General features: G+C 36.1%; 1 protein-coding gene and 1 pseudogene across 1 annotated transcript in view; one reads left to right on the top strand and one right to left on the bottom strand.

Moving 5' to 3' along the window:
- The window catches only part of TENM3 (teneurin transmembrane protein 3), a 1,257,915-nt gene that overhangs the window by 1,038,639 nt on the left and 204,213 nt on the right, over positions 1–15,063 (top strand). The window lies entirely within an intron of this gene.
- On the bottom strand, positions 5,257–6,413 carry LOC113924147 (annotated as a pseudogene).

Genomic DNA, 15,063 nt, shown 5'->3' with positions numbered 1-15,063 from the left:
AATATTTTATGCTTACATTAGCAACTATCGTGAGTTTGTAAAATAACCTGCCAACCCCAAGATGTATTATAAGGACAAGAAGAAAAGCAATTATATCTCAGATTTTGTGGGGGCTTTTTTGAATGATTACTTTTAGAAAATTTTTTTCAGCCTAATACATTTTTGTTTCTAGCTGTGAGAAAGAGATGAACTGGCTTCAGAAAATTAAAAAATGAGACAGAATGCTGTCTACATACTAAAAAATGTTGAACTCTTTATGAAACAAAAATAACTCTCCAAGTTATCTTTTTATCTGCGTTTCCCATTTAAAATGCTGTGCAGTTTCCCTGTAATAAAGCAATGCTTTCTCTGTCACTGCTGGGTTGTGGTCTCTACCACGGCCCTCACTAGACAGCACTCTGACCCCAGAATCAAAATAAAGCAAGCATTTCTTCATTTAAAATTGAATTTCTAAAAAGTTGAAATAAAATCAAATCGAATTTCTACAGTACAACTTTTTTTAATGGCGGTAAAATTGATATATAACAATATGTAAGTTTCAGGGGTTCAGCATTCCAATTCAACATCTGTCTGCCCTACAAAGTGGTCACCACTAAAAGCCTAGTTATCCTTCACCACCATAGAGTTGGTCTCCTTCACCCATTTCACTCATCCACCTCTTTCCCACCTGTAACCACTGATCTGTTCTCTATATCTACAGGTTTTTTTCCTTGTTTGTTCTTTTGGTTTCTTTAGATTTCACATATAAGTGAAATCATACTGTATTTCTCTTTCTCCATCTGACTTACTTCACTTAGCGAAATACCTTCCATGTTGTCGCAAATGGCAAGAGTTCATTCTTTTTTTATGGCCGAGTAATATTCCATTCCGTTCCATTCCATTATACATACACACCACGTGTTCCTTATTCATTCATCCGTTGATGGACGTTTGGGTTGTTTCTGTTTCTTGGCTACTGTAAATAATGCTGCAGTGAACATAGGGGTGCATATATCTTTTTGAATCAGCATTTTCATATTCTTCAGATAAATACCGAGAAGTTAAATTGCCGGATCACGTTGTAGTTCTATTCTTGATTTTTTGAGGAACCTTCATACTGTTTCCACAGTGTCTGTGCCAATTTACATTGCCACCAACAGTGTATCAGAATTCCTTTTTCTCTACATCCTTGCTAACACTTGAGTATGTATTCTTTGGAAAAATGTTTATTCCCTCTGTCCCATTTTTTAAACAGGTTGTTTTGTTCTTGTTGGGTGGTATGAATTTTGTGTATATTTTGGAAATCAATGCCTTGTCAGATACATGATTTACAAAAATCTCCCATTCGGTAGGCTGTCTTTTGACTTTGATGATGGTCTCTTTCACTGTGGAGAGGCTTTTTAGTTTGATATAATCCCATTTATTTATTTTTGCTTTTGTTTCCCTTGCCTTTGGGGTCGGATCCACAAAATACTGCTAAGACCGATGTTGAATGTTTTCCTTTAGGAATTCTGTGATTTACAAGTCTTTAATCCATGTGAATTAATTTTTGTGTATGGTGTCAGATAGTGGTCCACTTTAATTCTTTTGCATGTGGCTGTCCAGTTTTTTCAACACCATTATTGAAGAGGCTGTCCTATCTCCATTGTATTAGCTTGGAGATAGGACATTGTATTAGCTTGGAGCTAAGATCCATTCTTAGCTCCTCTGTCATAAATTAATTGTCGATATAAGTGTGGGTTTAATTCAGTTGCATTCCACTGATATGTTTTTATACCAATACCATACTGTTTTGACTCATGGTATAGTTTGAAATCAGGGAGCATAATGCCTCCAGTTCTGTTCTTCTCTCTCAAGATTGCTTTCCTAAGATCTTATTCAGGATCTTTTATGGTTCCATAAAAATTTTAGAATTATTTGTTCTAGTTATGTAAGAAATGCCATTAGAATTTTGATGGCAATTGCTTTGAATCTGTAGATTGCTTTGGGTATGATGGACATTTTAACGATACGAATTCTTCCAATCATGAGCACAGAATATCTTTTCATTTATTTATGTCTTCAGTTTCTTTCATCAGTGTTTTATAGTTTTCAGTGTACAGGTCTCTCACCTCCTTTGTTAAATTTATTCCTAGGTATTTTATTCTTTTTTGGTGCAGTTGTAAATAGAATTTTTTTTAAATTTCTCTTCCTAGTAATACATTATTAGTTATATAAATGCTACAGATTCCTATATGTTGATTTTGAATCCTGCTACTTTACTGAATTTACTTATTGTAACATTTTGTTTTTGGTGGAGTCTTAAAGATTTTCCATATATAGTATCATGTCATTTGCAAATAATGACAGTTTTACTAATTCCTTTCCAATTTGGATACCCTTTTATTTCTTTTTCTTGCCTAATTGTAGTGATTAGGAATTCCAAAGCTATGTTGAATAAGAAGATGAGAGTGGGCATCCTTGCCTTGTTCCTGATCTTAGAGGGAGAGCTTTCTGGTTTTTACCATTAAGTATGATGTTGAGTAGTAGGAATAACTTTGGGTTTGTCATATGTGGCCTTTATTATATTGAAGTATAGTCCCTCTGTACCCAGTTGGTTGAGTTTTTATCATAAATGGACGTTGAATTTCATCAGTACTTTTTCTGTGTCTATTGAGGTGATCATATGATTTTTATTATTTGTTTTGTTCATGTGCTATATCATATTGCTTGATTTACAGATATAATGTTGAACCAACCTGCATTCCTAGAATCAATTCCACTTGATCATGGCACACTATCCTTTAATGTATTATTGAATGAAGTTTGTTAGTATTTTGTTGAGAATTTTTATCTCTGTCAGTGATATTGGCCTGTAATTTTGTTTTTTTGTGGCGTCTTTATCTGGTTTTGATATCAGGGTGATTCTGGCCTCATAAAATAAATTTGGAAGTGTTCCCTCTTCTTCAATATTTTGGAAGAGTTTAGAAGGATAGGTATTAAACCTTCTTCGAATGTTTGGTGAAATTTACTGGACCTTTTTTTTGTTGGGAGGTTTTTGATTCCTAATTAAATCTCTTCGCTAGTGATCAGTCTGTTCAGATTTTCTATTTCTTCAAGACTGAGTCTTGAAAGATTGTTTTTAGAAATGTATTCCTTTCTTCTAGGTTGCCCAATTTGTTGCTGTCTAATTATTTGTAGTAGTCTCAGATGATCACTTCTATTTCTGTGGTGTCAGTTGTAACTTCTCTTTCATTTCTGAGTTTATTAGAACTAGCTCTCTCTTTTTTTCTTGGTTGGTCTAAAGATTTGTCAGTTTTGTTTATCTTTTCGAAGAACCAGGTCTTAGTTTCATTGGTCTTTGTTATGTCCTTTTTTCTGTTGACTGAGGGCTTTGTTTGTTCTTTTCCTAGCTCTTTTATGTGTAAAGTTAGATTGAGATTTTTCTTGTTTTTTGGAGGTAAGCCTGTATTATCATGATCCCTCTTAGAACCGCTTTTGCTGCATCCCCAAATTTTGACATGTTGTATATCTGTTTTCATTTGTCCCTGGGTATTTGTTCATTTCTTATTTGATTTCTTCATTTACCCATTGGTTGTTCAGTAACGTATTGTTCGATTTTTACGTTTTTGTGATTTTTTCCAATTTTCTTCTTATAATTGATTTCTAGTGTCATGCCTTGTGGTTAGAGAAGAAGGTTGATAGGATTTCAGTCATCTTGAATTTATTGAGCCTTGGTTTGTGGCCTAACATGTGATCTATCCTGGAGAATGTTCCATATGCACTGAGAACAATGTGCATTCTGCAGTTTGGGGATGGAACGTTCTGTATATATCTGTGAAGTATATCTGGTCTAATGTGTTGTTTAAGGCCAGTGTTTCCTTAGTCTGCAGTACTGTATTAGAGCTAACATTTCATCTTCATTTTCTTCTTGACAACATGTCTACATCAAAACTGACAAAAATAATTATCCTTGTATAAATGAGTGTGGAAAGCTTTGGAGTCATTTTCTCTGACCATTGTGAGAGCTCTTAATTTCTCAGAACTTTCTTTTCTTGCTTATGAAATAGGAATAAATACCGACAGCTTATGGTGGCTGTGAGATTAAATAAAATAGTGTATGTTGAGCACCTAGCCTAAAGAATTTAATAAACTTTAATGAGTATAAAATTTCCTCTGTAGATTTCTCCCTCCCATTGTGCCCCCCACTTTTGCATTTCAGGTCTATAGAGTTACATTAAGCCTAGATTTTTAGAAACTCCCTTTTAGATTTATATTAACTTTTTTCTGAAATTACTGGGTAGAGCAATTTAGTTATGGCTAGCAAAAGAAAATAAAGTAGAGAAAAATATGTAGTTCCTTTGTTTTTCTCTTTCTTTTTTTTATAGTGAAGAGCATTATCTTTGAGGCACACAGTGTTTTTGAGTATCAGGGGTTAAAGGAATTGTTATAGACTGGATATGGATGTGTTGGAATGCTTTAGAAAATCGATTCTCACTAATGGAGAGAATGTTTTTAAAGTGAACTATTGCCATTCTTTCAGTGAGCCACATACAGCAGAAAAAATTCAAGTAAACACTGAAGGAGAGGCAAGCTCTTCCTTATAGAATTAATGAGAATTGCAGTGATCTGCCACGGGGAATTCGAATTGGAAAAACCTTTTCCGTGTGCATTATTCCCTAATGTCTAGAACCAGAGAAGTAGACTCTAATTTTAAATGTGCAATTATCCAAACAAGATGAATGGGCAGGGCAACGCTGGGTAGGACTGTCGGTCTTCATGTTAATATTTTTATTCTCCTCTGTGATAGACATATAGTTGGCAAAACCCCCATGTCTGTGGGATCCCTGAAGACCACAGCTAACTCAGGAGAGACGTAGCCAGCTTTATCTTACATCAACGATGGAGATATAGACCAGGAGAGACACATCCCAGAATAAACCCCTTGCTGTTGTCCGTTATCATGTCTTCGGTCAGTGGTTTTATCTTGGGGAGATTGTTTTGTTTTGTTTTTGAAGGAATACTTAATAACAAGTTAGATCACATATGCCGATCTAACATGTATTTTTTAGATCACGGAAGCTAAAGCCAAGCATCCTGTTCCTTGGTAAAAATGGCCTGCTTAATGTATGTACACTACAGTGCAATTTTTAAAATGCTGTAATTATAATTCCAGAACTTAAGAATGCAAATAGATGTCAGAGTTTTCGCCTTTATATGGGAAATTACCTTGAAAAAGCGTTTGAAGCTTGGACAAAAATTCCATAGCTCTATTCTTAAGAGCACTGTGTAGAGTCTTCATGATTCAGATGATACAGGGGAAGCTTCAGTTCGACCTTCTAGAGAAGGCATGGCGACTTGCACGATCTCATCAACCGGGAGAATGCTGGCGGCCATCACAGTACAGGAGTGAAGGAGCTGTTTCTTCACACATTAGTTACGCCATTTGCCAACGTCTGCTGCTGCCATTGGCTCAGCTCTGTTTAAGTGCACACCTCCAACAAGTTGACCTGATTCTGAATGTTCTGCTTTCGCTTTAATTTTAATTCATGCTTCTGGAAAGTCAAAACCAGAACTCTGAGCAAGAACCATGGGAATAATGAACAACGCATTCGCAAATGCTTGAACTCCCAAGTTGCCCGTTACTGGCCTTATAATCGGGGCTTCTCCCATTGCCAGCTCCACTGCCCTGGGACCTGGAACCACCCAGACATCAGCCATAGCATTTTTAACAGCCCTCAAGTCATCTCTTATTGCATCCTTGACTTGAGTGAGGATGTGCTTATTTGGTCCTTTGACCAGTAACGTGACAGAGTGAGGATTGTTAGATTTCTCACTAAAGGTGAACTTCTCTTCTCCAGATGTATACTCAGAGCCAAGACCTGCATGTCCCAAACAATCAGGATTTAGGTCATCAAAAGAATTTAGGGCTACCCCACCATGAGCAAGAGTCAGCCTTTCTATATTTCTCTTTTCAGCTCTGCACAGGACTGTTAACACTTTTTTTTTTTTTCTTCTGCAAGAGCATCTAAGGAAAAGGGTCAGTTCCCTTTTGATTAAATAACAACAGATCTTTTCTCTGAATCACCACAGACTTTCTTTTTCAGTTCTATCATGTTTTTAATTGTTATCTTCAATGAATTTTCTTTCAGCTTTTACTAGATTCTCTCTCTTCGGAATTCTTATTTTAAAAAAAGCCAGAATTGACTTCTTTTTTTTTTTTTCATATTCCTAGAACACATCGCACGTATGAAGACGTATGAATCTGCTACTGTTTTTTTCACATCGGGATACCATGCCCTTTGGTCCAAAACAAGACCTCTGATTAAGCTTGTATTCATTTCAGATTTATGTTTCATGTCTATAACCTCAGCCGTGAAAGGGTCAGTAGGTTCATCTTGTTTTGTAACAGCCAAAATGGAGGCCACCACAGCCTCTCTTAGGACATACAGCATATAAAATGCTATAAAATTGTGGAATTTTTTTTAAACTGGAAAAGATACTAGAAATCATGCTCTATCCCCCTAATTTTATAGATAATGGTAACCAAGGCTGAAAGAATAGAATATGTTGAAGATAGAGCCAAGAGGATACACATGTTGGTTTATGTTCAAAGCAGTATATATATTTATCAAATACAAGAATTTCTTTTTTTCACTTGTATCCTCCTAATTTATATATAAGTAAGATTATATTATGACTCTGGGTCTTTAATAAATGAAAATGAATTATATATGATATGATTGAGTTTCAGAAATTTTAAGATTAATGTCAGGACACGAGTTTCTATTAAAAATAAATTAGTAATTATATATAAAAAATAAAATACATAATTTTGCAGCACAAACCCAGTCAGGATTCAATAGTTAATGTATATGTATATCCACATACTACATATTTTCCTTACTAGGCAGAAAATGCACATGCTTACAGATGAAGGGTTTTGTGAGCGATGTGTATTTGGCACGTATTTTGCATATATTTAGAAGAAGTGATTTAGTAAAATATTTGGGGTAAAAGCAAATATATTCAAGACTGTGCAAATGGGAATGCAACAGATTCAGGTAGAAGAATTTTTTATCGATAAGTGAATTCTAATAATACAGATTCCACCTCAGTTTTAAGAATCATCATGATTTTCAACAGAAGGGCCTATTTATTGTAAACTCTGAGCAGTCTTTCTGAAACCTGAAAAGGATTTGTGAAAACAGCCTGCAATAAAAATCACGCACGCTTCATAAAACACTACTTGATAGATATCACTTGCACCATTAGGAACTAAACGACAAAGGATGTAATTTCAGTTCTGGCATGCAATATTAATCGAAAGCCTTTAAAACATCTTGCTGATGGGAACTATGACAACGTGACATTGAAGAATTAGGAACTAAAGACATCTATCTTAATCAGATTTTCAAAGTAAATGCCATAAAACACAAAATTGTTTCATTCATTTCTCCATTTGCACATGTGTTGGTGGGAGAATCATTTTCTTCTGTGTTGCTTTAAATGCAAAGAGTACCAAGTCAGTACCTGATAGTATGAGTTCATTACCCAGGATGGAAGCACATTTTAGCCACCCTGCACACACATGGAATTATTTTGGCATTAATGTACATGCATTGCATCTTTTATGCTAGTGATACATTATCATCCTCAGCAAAACTCCAAAAGTTTTGCAGCAAAAACAGCAAAAACTCTAAATGATGTTAGAAGGTACTTCTAAAAATATTTAGGGGGGTGTCTGGGTGGCTCAGTTATTAGGCATCTGCCTTCGGCTTGGGTCATGATCCCAGGGTCCTGGGATCGAGTCCTGCATTGGGCTCCCTGTTCAGTGGGAAGCCTGCTTCTCCCTCTCCCACTCCCCCTGCTTATGTTCCTTCTCTCACTGTCTCTCTCTCTCAGATAAATAAATAAAATCTTTTAAAAAATATTTAGGTTATATTTGCATTTATAAGTTTAGAAATGAAAACGGAATGTTTTTAAAGACCTTGTAGAAAGAAATTAAGACATTATCTTATGGACATACTCGCATATAAACACCTTCTTTGGTCAAAAAAATATATATATAAATATATATATTTTTACATATATATATGGTAAAAATATTTTTATTGCTTTATTTGAATAAATGGGGAAGTCTGGAAAATAAAACCTTACATTAAAATAACACTTCACAGTTTATAAAAATACTTTAATATACATTTTCTCCTTTAATCCTCGGTATAGGAGTAATTGTTAACCCCATTGAACAAATGAGGAATCAGAGAATTTAGAATAGGAAATTGATTCGCTCAAGTTACATAGTTACTAAATTTTAGACAGGGAACTTCAACCCAGGTGTTACAGACTGAATGTTTGTTTCTCCCCAGATTCCTATGTTGAAGCTGTAAGCCCCGCCCCATGTGACTGTGTTTGGTGATGAGAAGTCTAAAGAAGTACTTAAGGTTAGATGAGATAGTAAGGGGGAGGCCTTGATTCAGTAGGATTGGTGTTCTTATAAGAAGAAAGACCAGAAATAGGTGAAACCATATGATAATTGACTTTCTCTGCTTGAGTTATTTCACTTAGCAAAATCTCCTCCAGTCCCGTCCATGTTGATGTAAAAGTTGGGTATTCATCCTTTCTGATGGAACATAAGGAATATCATGGAGGACATTAGGAGAAGGAAGGGAAAAATGAAGGGGGGTAATCGGAGGGGGAGACGAACCATGAGAGACTCTGGACTCCGAGAAACAAACTGAGGGTTCTAGAGGGGAGGGGGTGGGGGATGGGCTAGCCTGGTGACGGGTATTAAGGAGGGCACGTATTGAATGGAGCACTGGGTGTTTTACGAAAACAAGGAGTCATGGAACACTACATCAAAAACTAATGATGTACTGTATGGTGACTAACATAATAAAATAAAATTAAAAAAAAAAAAAAAAAAAAGGAAGAAGAAGAAGACCAGAGAGCTATCTTGCTCTGCCCGGTGAGGACACAGGGGGAAGGCAGCTGTCTGCAAGCCAGGAAGAGAACCCTCACTAGAAACGGACTCTGCTGGACCTTGATCTTGAATTCCCAGCCTCCAAAGCTATGGGAAAATAAGTTTCTCTTGTTTTAAGTGCCCCAATCTGTAGTATTTTGTTATGGCAGCCTGAGTGGACTACTGTCCAAGCTCGTTTTTACTCTTCTCCACTGTAAATCCATTTATCTCTTCAATGGAAAATTCTAATAAACTGGCCTGAAAATGTTTGTGGACTCATGAAAGGAAAGATCAGAAGATCTGTGAAAGAATATCTTAGTCACCTGCTTTCTTTTGAACCTCTATTGTGAGAGGAAGGTTTCTAGTGGCAATTAGCATCCTATAGAAAGTCCTAGCCTTCCAGCTTCAACAAGTCATGCTTACTACTATTTTAAAAGACACAACAAAGCCTCAGGAACTCCAGATCGTTAATCTCCTAAACAATAGTACCTCACATTTCTATAGTCCTTTGCAGTTTTCGCTGTACTGTCCTTTCTGATAGTGCTAAGTCATTATAGCAGCAGAAAAATATATGTTGGGAAGAGGCTTTTAGTGTTGCATACACACAAAAATTATCCCAAAATTATTGACAGGGAAGGGCATTCACCAAATATCAAGTGTCAGCTTAAACGAAGATGTGGTCCCTTTTAATCAAAGAGCATCATTGCAGGGTTTCCACTTAACAGATCAGCCTCATTGCATAGGCCAAGAACGGGAAGGATACTGTGGGTTCTGTTGAAGTTTTTTTGCGTCTACATAATATTTAATGTTTGCGGTAACACACTTCTCTGCCTGGAGGCCATCGTGTGATTGGAAGGAAACTTAAAAGATTTTATTCTGTTTCAGTGTAAGACATTTATAGATAATGTCTCAATAAATATAGTTAATATCTCAATAAATTGCAGATAACAAATAGGAGATCAAATAATATGCTAGGGGAAAAGTCAATGGCAAAGGTAGTATTTGGGGGGAAACAAGATCATCAGTGTTGTTGGATACTGAGTGTTTTCTGATCACTTATTTTTCCTATAGTTGCTGAAATATCCAAAAAAGAAAAATCAGAAAAAGGTTTCAAGTAAACTGAATCTTTTTCCTAAAATTGATTAACTGTAATTTTTAAAATGCATTATAACTGTCATCATAACTTTTAAGAGACTGGTTAGTTTTCTTTTAAGTTTGAAAGTTTCATGCTGGATTTTTTTTTCCAGTTGTTTCCATAAGCAATTTTATATTGAAATCTGAAGTCAGGGGCGCCTGGGTGGCTCAGTAGGTTAAACGACTGCCTTTGGCCAGGTCATGATCCCAGGGTCCTGGGATCGAGCCCCTCATCAGGCTCTCCGCTCAGCAGTGAGTCTGCTTCTCCCTCTCCCTCTGTGATCTCTCTTGCTTTCACTCTCTCTCAGATAAATAAAATCTTAAAAAAAAAATCTGAAGTCAATTTAAGTATGATACAAAATGATTTTGACTATACATACCTTATGACTTTACTAGTCACAACATGTGTAATACAGAATGGTTTATTTTAAAAATAAACATTATTTTTAATATTTATAACAAGATCTTATGCTAGGCTATCTGTGCCATGAATTAATATGGTCAAGTTCTCATAATACTTCAGTTGAAATAAGGTAATTTTTTACTGTATGTCCCTTAAATGTTTTATATGTATGACTTGAGACAATATGGGGCTTTTAATTACCTTAAAATTTGAATATTCATAACATAATTTAATATTTTACAGGAAAATATTATATAGTGCCTAAAAGAATTTAGGAGCTAAAAAACTTCAGAATTCATTGCCTGAGCCCACCCTGTCCCCAAACACCCTTTTTTTTTTACAGAGGAGAAAAACTGAGCCCCAGAAGTTAGTTGATTTATATGAGGTTATGTGTAGTTAAAACCAGCACTAGGAGCGCCTGGGTGGCTCAGTCCGTTAAGCGTCTGCCTTCAGCTCAGCTCATAATCCCAGGGTCCTGGGATCGAGCCCCGCATCGGGCTCCCTGCTCAGCAGAGAGCCTCCTTCTCCCTCTCCCTCTGCCTGCCACTCCCCCTGCTTGTGCTCTCTCTATCTCTCTGTCAAATAAATAAATAAAAATAAAATCTTAAAAAAAATAAAAATAAAAAATGAAATAAAACCAGCACTAAATACTTTGTCTTCTCTTTCCTCTTACAGTACTTTCTTCTGTACAAGACATCTTTGTGACAAAGAATATATTATCTGAAAAGCATAGCAAATTTGCATTATTTGGAATATTGGAGTTGCTTTTCTTACTCTTTAAAGCCATTTGTTATATTGTACTAACTTTTAGTTGCCTTCTAGCCTGTCCTTATCCATATCACAGATATCTGCTTTATTTATATCATATCATGTACTCCATCTAAAGTCAATAAATTTAATTGCACTAAAATCAAATGCTCATTAGGCAATGAGAGAGGAGAGAAGTATTTATTGATTTTATGTCAACAATTCTTTATTGTCAAGATTGGGATAGTTTCTTCCCTTTTTGCTTACTCTCTTAGGTAAAGTATTTTAAAATGGGTGGAAGAATATATCGAAACATATACTGAGACATTTTCGAAGGTATTTTTATCCAGTTCTCTATGCATGTATAATAAGTAAGTTTTATGTATGTTTCTATGAGAAATGATTATGCAAAACTAAGAATTCCATAGAGGATAAATCTGTGGCATTACTGGGGTTAAGTAGAGTAAAAGATGAACTGTTCTACAAGCACAAGGTAGCCATTTACATTTGTTTCCATCCACTGAAATAAGTTAGGGTGCTTGACATTTGAGGTTAGCTGCATGCTTTTGAACAGCAACCACAGAAGTCAGAATATCTTCAAAGAGAAGTTACAGCCATTTAAGAGAAGTTACCTTTTATAAAATATATCCCCCCAAAAAGCTGTCATCCAATAACAAAAAAGACAATAGTAGAGATAATTTATATGAAACAAGAAAGAGATGAGTATGTCCATGTCCTGTATAATTTGGCAGCCATAAACATGGTATTAGGAAGTTTGGAAAAAGCTGTTTAACTCTAAAGAAAGCTCTGTTCTTGCCTTCTGCAACTCTCTCTGGATATATATTGAGCTCCTTTATCCTATCTTCTTTCGTCTTAGACCTACTGTTTCATATTTAAGCACTCTTCATCTTTCTGATGCCATCATCTGAGTGATTTCCTCAGATCTCTTTTCCAATTCCCTGATACTCTCTATAGTTGTGTCTAATATACTGTTTAAACCATCCAGTAAGTTTCTGATTTCAGTGGCTTCATTTTTCCTATTTATACACATTCCACTTTCTTTAACTTCCTTTTTCTCATACAGTCTTATTCATATGGTTTTAATTTCTTTTAAGTCTTTAATCACTGTAAACATACTTAAGTTTTATCTGATGGCTATATTATCTGAAGTTTTGGGGGAGATCAGTTCTGGTGTCTGTTTTGTCTATAGATTTTGGCTCAAGGTGGATTGTTTCCTCTTATATTTTGTAACTTTAGACTGTAAATTTATCGAAAGCTGTGTTTTATTTATGGAAATACTTTGTGACTTCAGTTGAGAGCATATTCTTCTAAGGAAGTTTCGCTTTTGTTTCTGCCAGGTGCCCCAGGGAGGAGCATTGCACTTTTAATATTAATTTATTGGCTTGGAGTTCCAGAACTACATTGAGAGTATAAGCTTCAACCTCACATGACAACCCCAGGGAAGCCCAAGCCAGTGGTTAAAATTTTCAGGAGTTGGTTTCTTCCCCATTCAGGGCTTAAGAAACACAACAGCAAGAATCCTTATTGTTCCATTTGCAATGAGATTTTTAAGTCTACTCTTAGACTGAGGGTATAGCACTTCAGAGGGCCCAAGCCTCATATATGTAGGGGTTTCAGTAACAATTGATGTATTATCTCTTGTTTCTTCGTTGGACATTAGAAAGTTTGACAGAGACAGGCAGATCTCCTCAGATCACCTAATCTGAACAATTTTTCTCTCCTCTTGGTTTCCGGCCTATTCTTTCTTTCCAATTCAGTCATATTAACCTAAAGTATAAGTTGAGCTGGTAGGCTGAGACTGTTGGCTGTTTTGTTTGCTGTTACATCCTCAGTGCCTGGAACAGAGCCTGGTAACTGTTAGACACTCAACACGTATACTAAATGAATCAGTCCAAAAGGTATTTATTATATTTTACCCAGAACTTCCAGCATTTTACGGCAAGGGAGTTGATGGGTCATCCAGATGGCCACATGGTTTGAAATAGAAAGTACAGTGAACTCTCAAAGGAAAAGAATGCAAAAGTTTAAAGTCTTCACATCTTTCTTCTAATCCTCATTTCAGGGTATGACCCTAAGGAAACTAAACCAAATGCTCCCTAACTCAGTTAAGTACAGTAAATCGGTTCATCTGTGCTCACTGAAATTATACCCTTTGGTCAGTACAAGTTTTTCTTTTGTATCTTCTCATTTATCTCTCAGGTTTTCATACTCAAATGTCTTTATATAAATTATCTTGCAGTCAGTTGTCTGGTCATGAAGGTGGGTGATGAGAACAATATTGTTTATTTATATAGTATTTTATGGTTTTTAAAGCACATTTAGAATTTTCATTTGATTTGCGTGCAGCTGTGTGAAATGTTTAAGTGACAGATCATTTGTGGTGGAAATTTTTACATGGTGCCATATTTTAACCAAAGGCTTATAGAGGTGCATCAGTGAACAGTTGACTTTCAAAGACTTGTCTTCTGTGAGAATCACTAGATAAAATAACAAACCAGAAGGACAAGTTTATGTGAAAGTCATTTTCTGAATAAGGTGAGGCCTTTCTTTTCCAATTTCCCCTTTACCATTTTAGGTGGTTATCTTATTAGTACAGCGTCGTGGGGGGAAAGGAGAGTAGGAGTCACCCTCAATATCTAAGTATTTGTGCTCTGATAGGAGCTCCACTGACGTGTGGTCTGACTAAAAGGACCTAGCTCCTTAACTCAGATTTTCCCCATTTATAAGGAAAAGTCTTGCTACTTAACTTTTTTTCCTCGTAGGGAAATAATGACAGCTAAATATCTGTAAAGTATATACGAGATTTTCTGGGCAAAGGAAAAAATTATGTATAATTTATGATTTTCAGTGTCTTAAAACTTTTTGAATTTATATTACACCCTTCCTAGTAGCTCCTGGAATGTAGCCAGATGAAAGAGGTTGTTGGGCGCCTGGGTGGCTCAGTTGGTTAAGCGACTGCCTTCGGCTCAGGTCATGATCCTGGAGTCCCGGGATTGAGTCCCGCATCGGGCTCCCTGCTGAGCAGTCTGCTTCTCCCTCTGACCCTCTTCCCTCTCGTGCTCTCTATCTCTCATTCTCTCTCTCTCAAGTAAATAAAATCTTAAAAAAAAAAAAAAAAAGAAAGAGGTGTTGTTACATAAATTTACCTTTGGAATTAATTTCCATCAGGCCACAGAGTTAGTTGATAATGGAACACAAGATTAAGCTAAATCCAAGAATTAGATTGGGATTTTAAAACTCAAGAGCTAACTATGATTTGGTCCTTGTACATTTGGAACATCTACTCTAAGCTCTGATCACTACAGTTAAAACTCATATGGTAATAAAATGTGCAACAAAAAGTTGTTTTCTTTTGGTGACGTGTTTAAAGGAAGAGGTCAGCTTTGAAGAAGATTCAGGTTTCATTTGTAACAGGTAGGAGAAGATTAAAGATACAGCCAGGAAGTGAAGTGAGAATGAACACATGTTACGGTATAGAACCAAGGGCTTTAGCCCCATCTTTGCTAATCACCAATAAATGGGTTGGCCCCTTCTGAATGTTTGTCTAGTTCAACATGTTCTATGTATCCTAACATTAAACTGTTAGAGGACCAGAACCGGAATCTATTCCTTTATTCAACTTGCTGCTGGTGATGTCCAAGGGGACACAAGCCCTAGGCAAATGACTGCCTAGAAGGTGTTTTCTCTAACAGCACTTCTCTGGGATTCAGTAAAATTAAAAACGTTTTTGTCCTTTTGTATTTCTTTCTCTCTCTCTCTCCCCCCCTCCCTTCCTCTCCTTCCCCTCCACCCCCATTTGTCTTTTGTTACCAGATTGCAAACAATTGTTTTACTA

This window comes from Zalophus californianus, chromosome 2, assembly GCF_009762305.2.
Source record: "Zalophus californianus isolate mZalCal1 chromosome 2, mZalCal1.pri.v2, whole genome shotgun sequence".
NCBI lineage: Eukaryota > Metazoa > Chordata > Mammalia > Carnivora > Otariidae > Zalophus > Zalophus californianus.
This window is presented reverse-complemented; position numbering and strand designations above follow the sequence as displayed.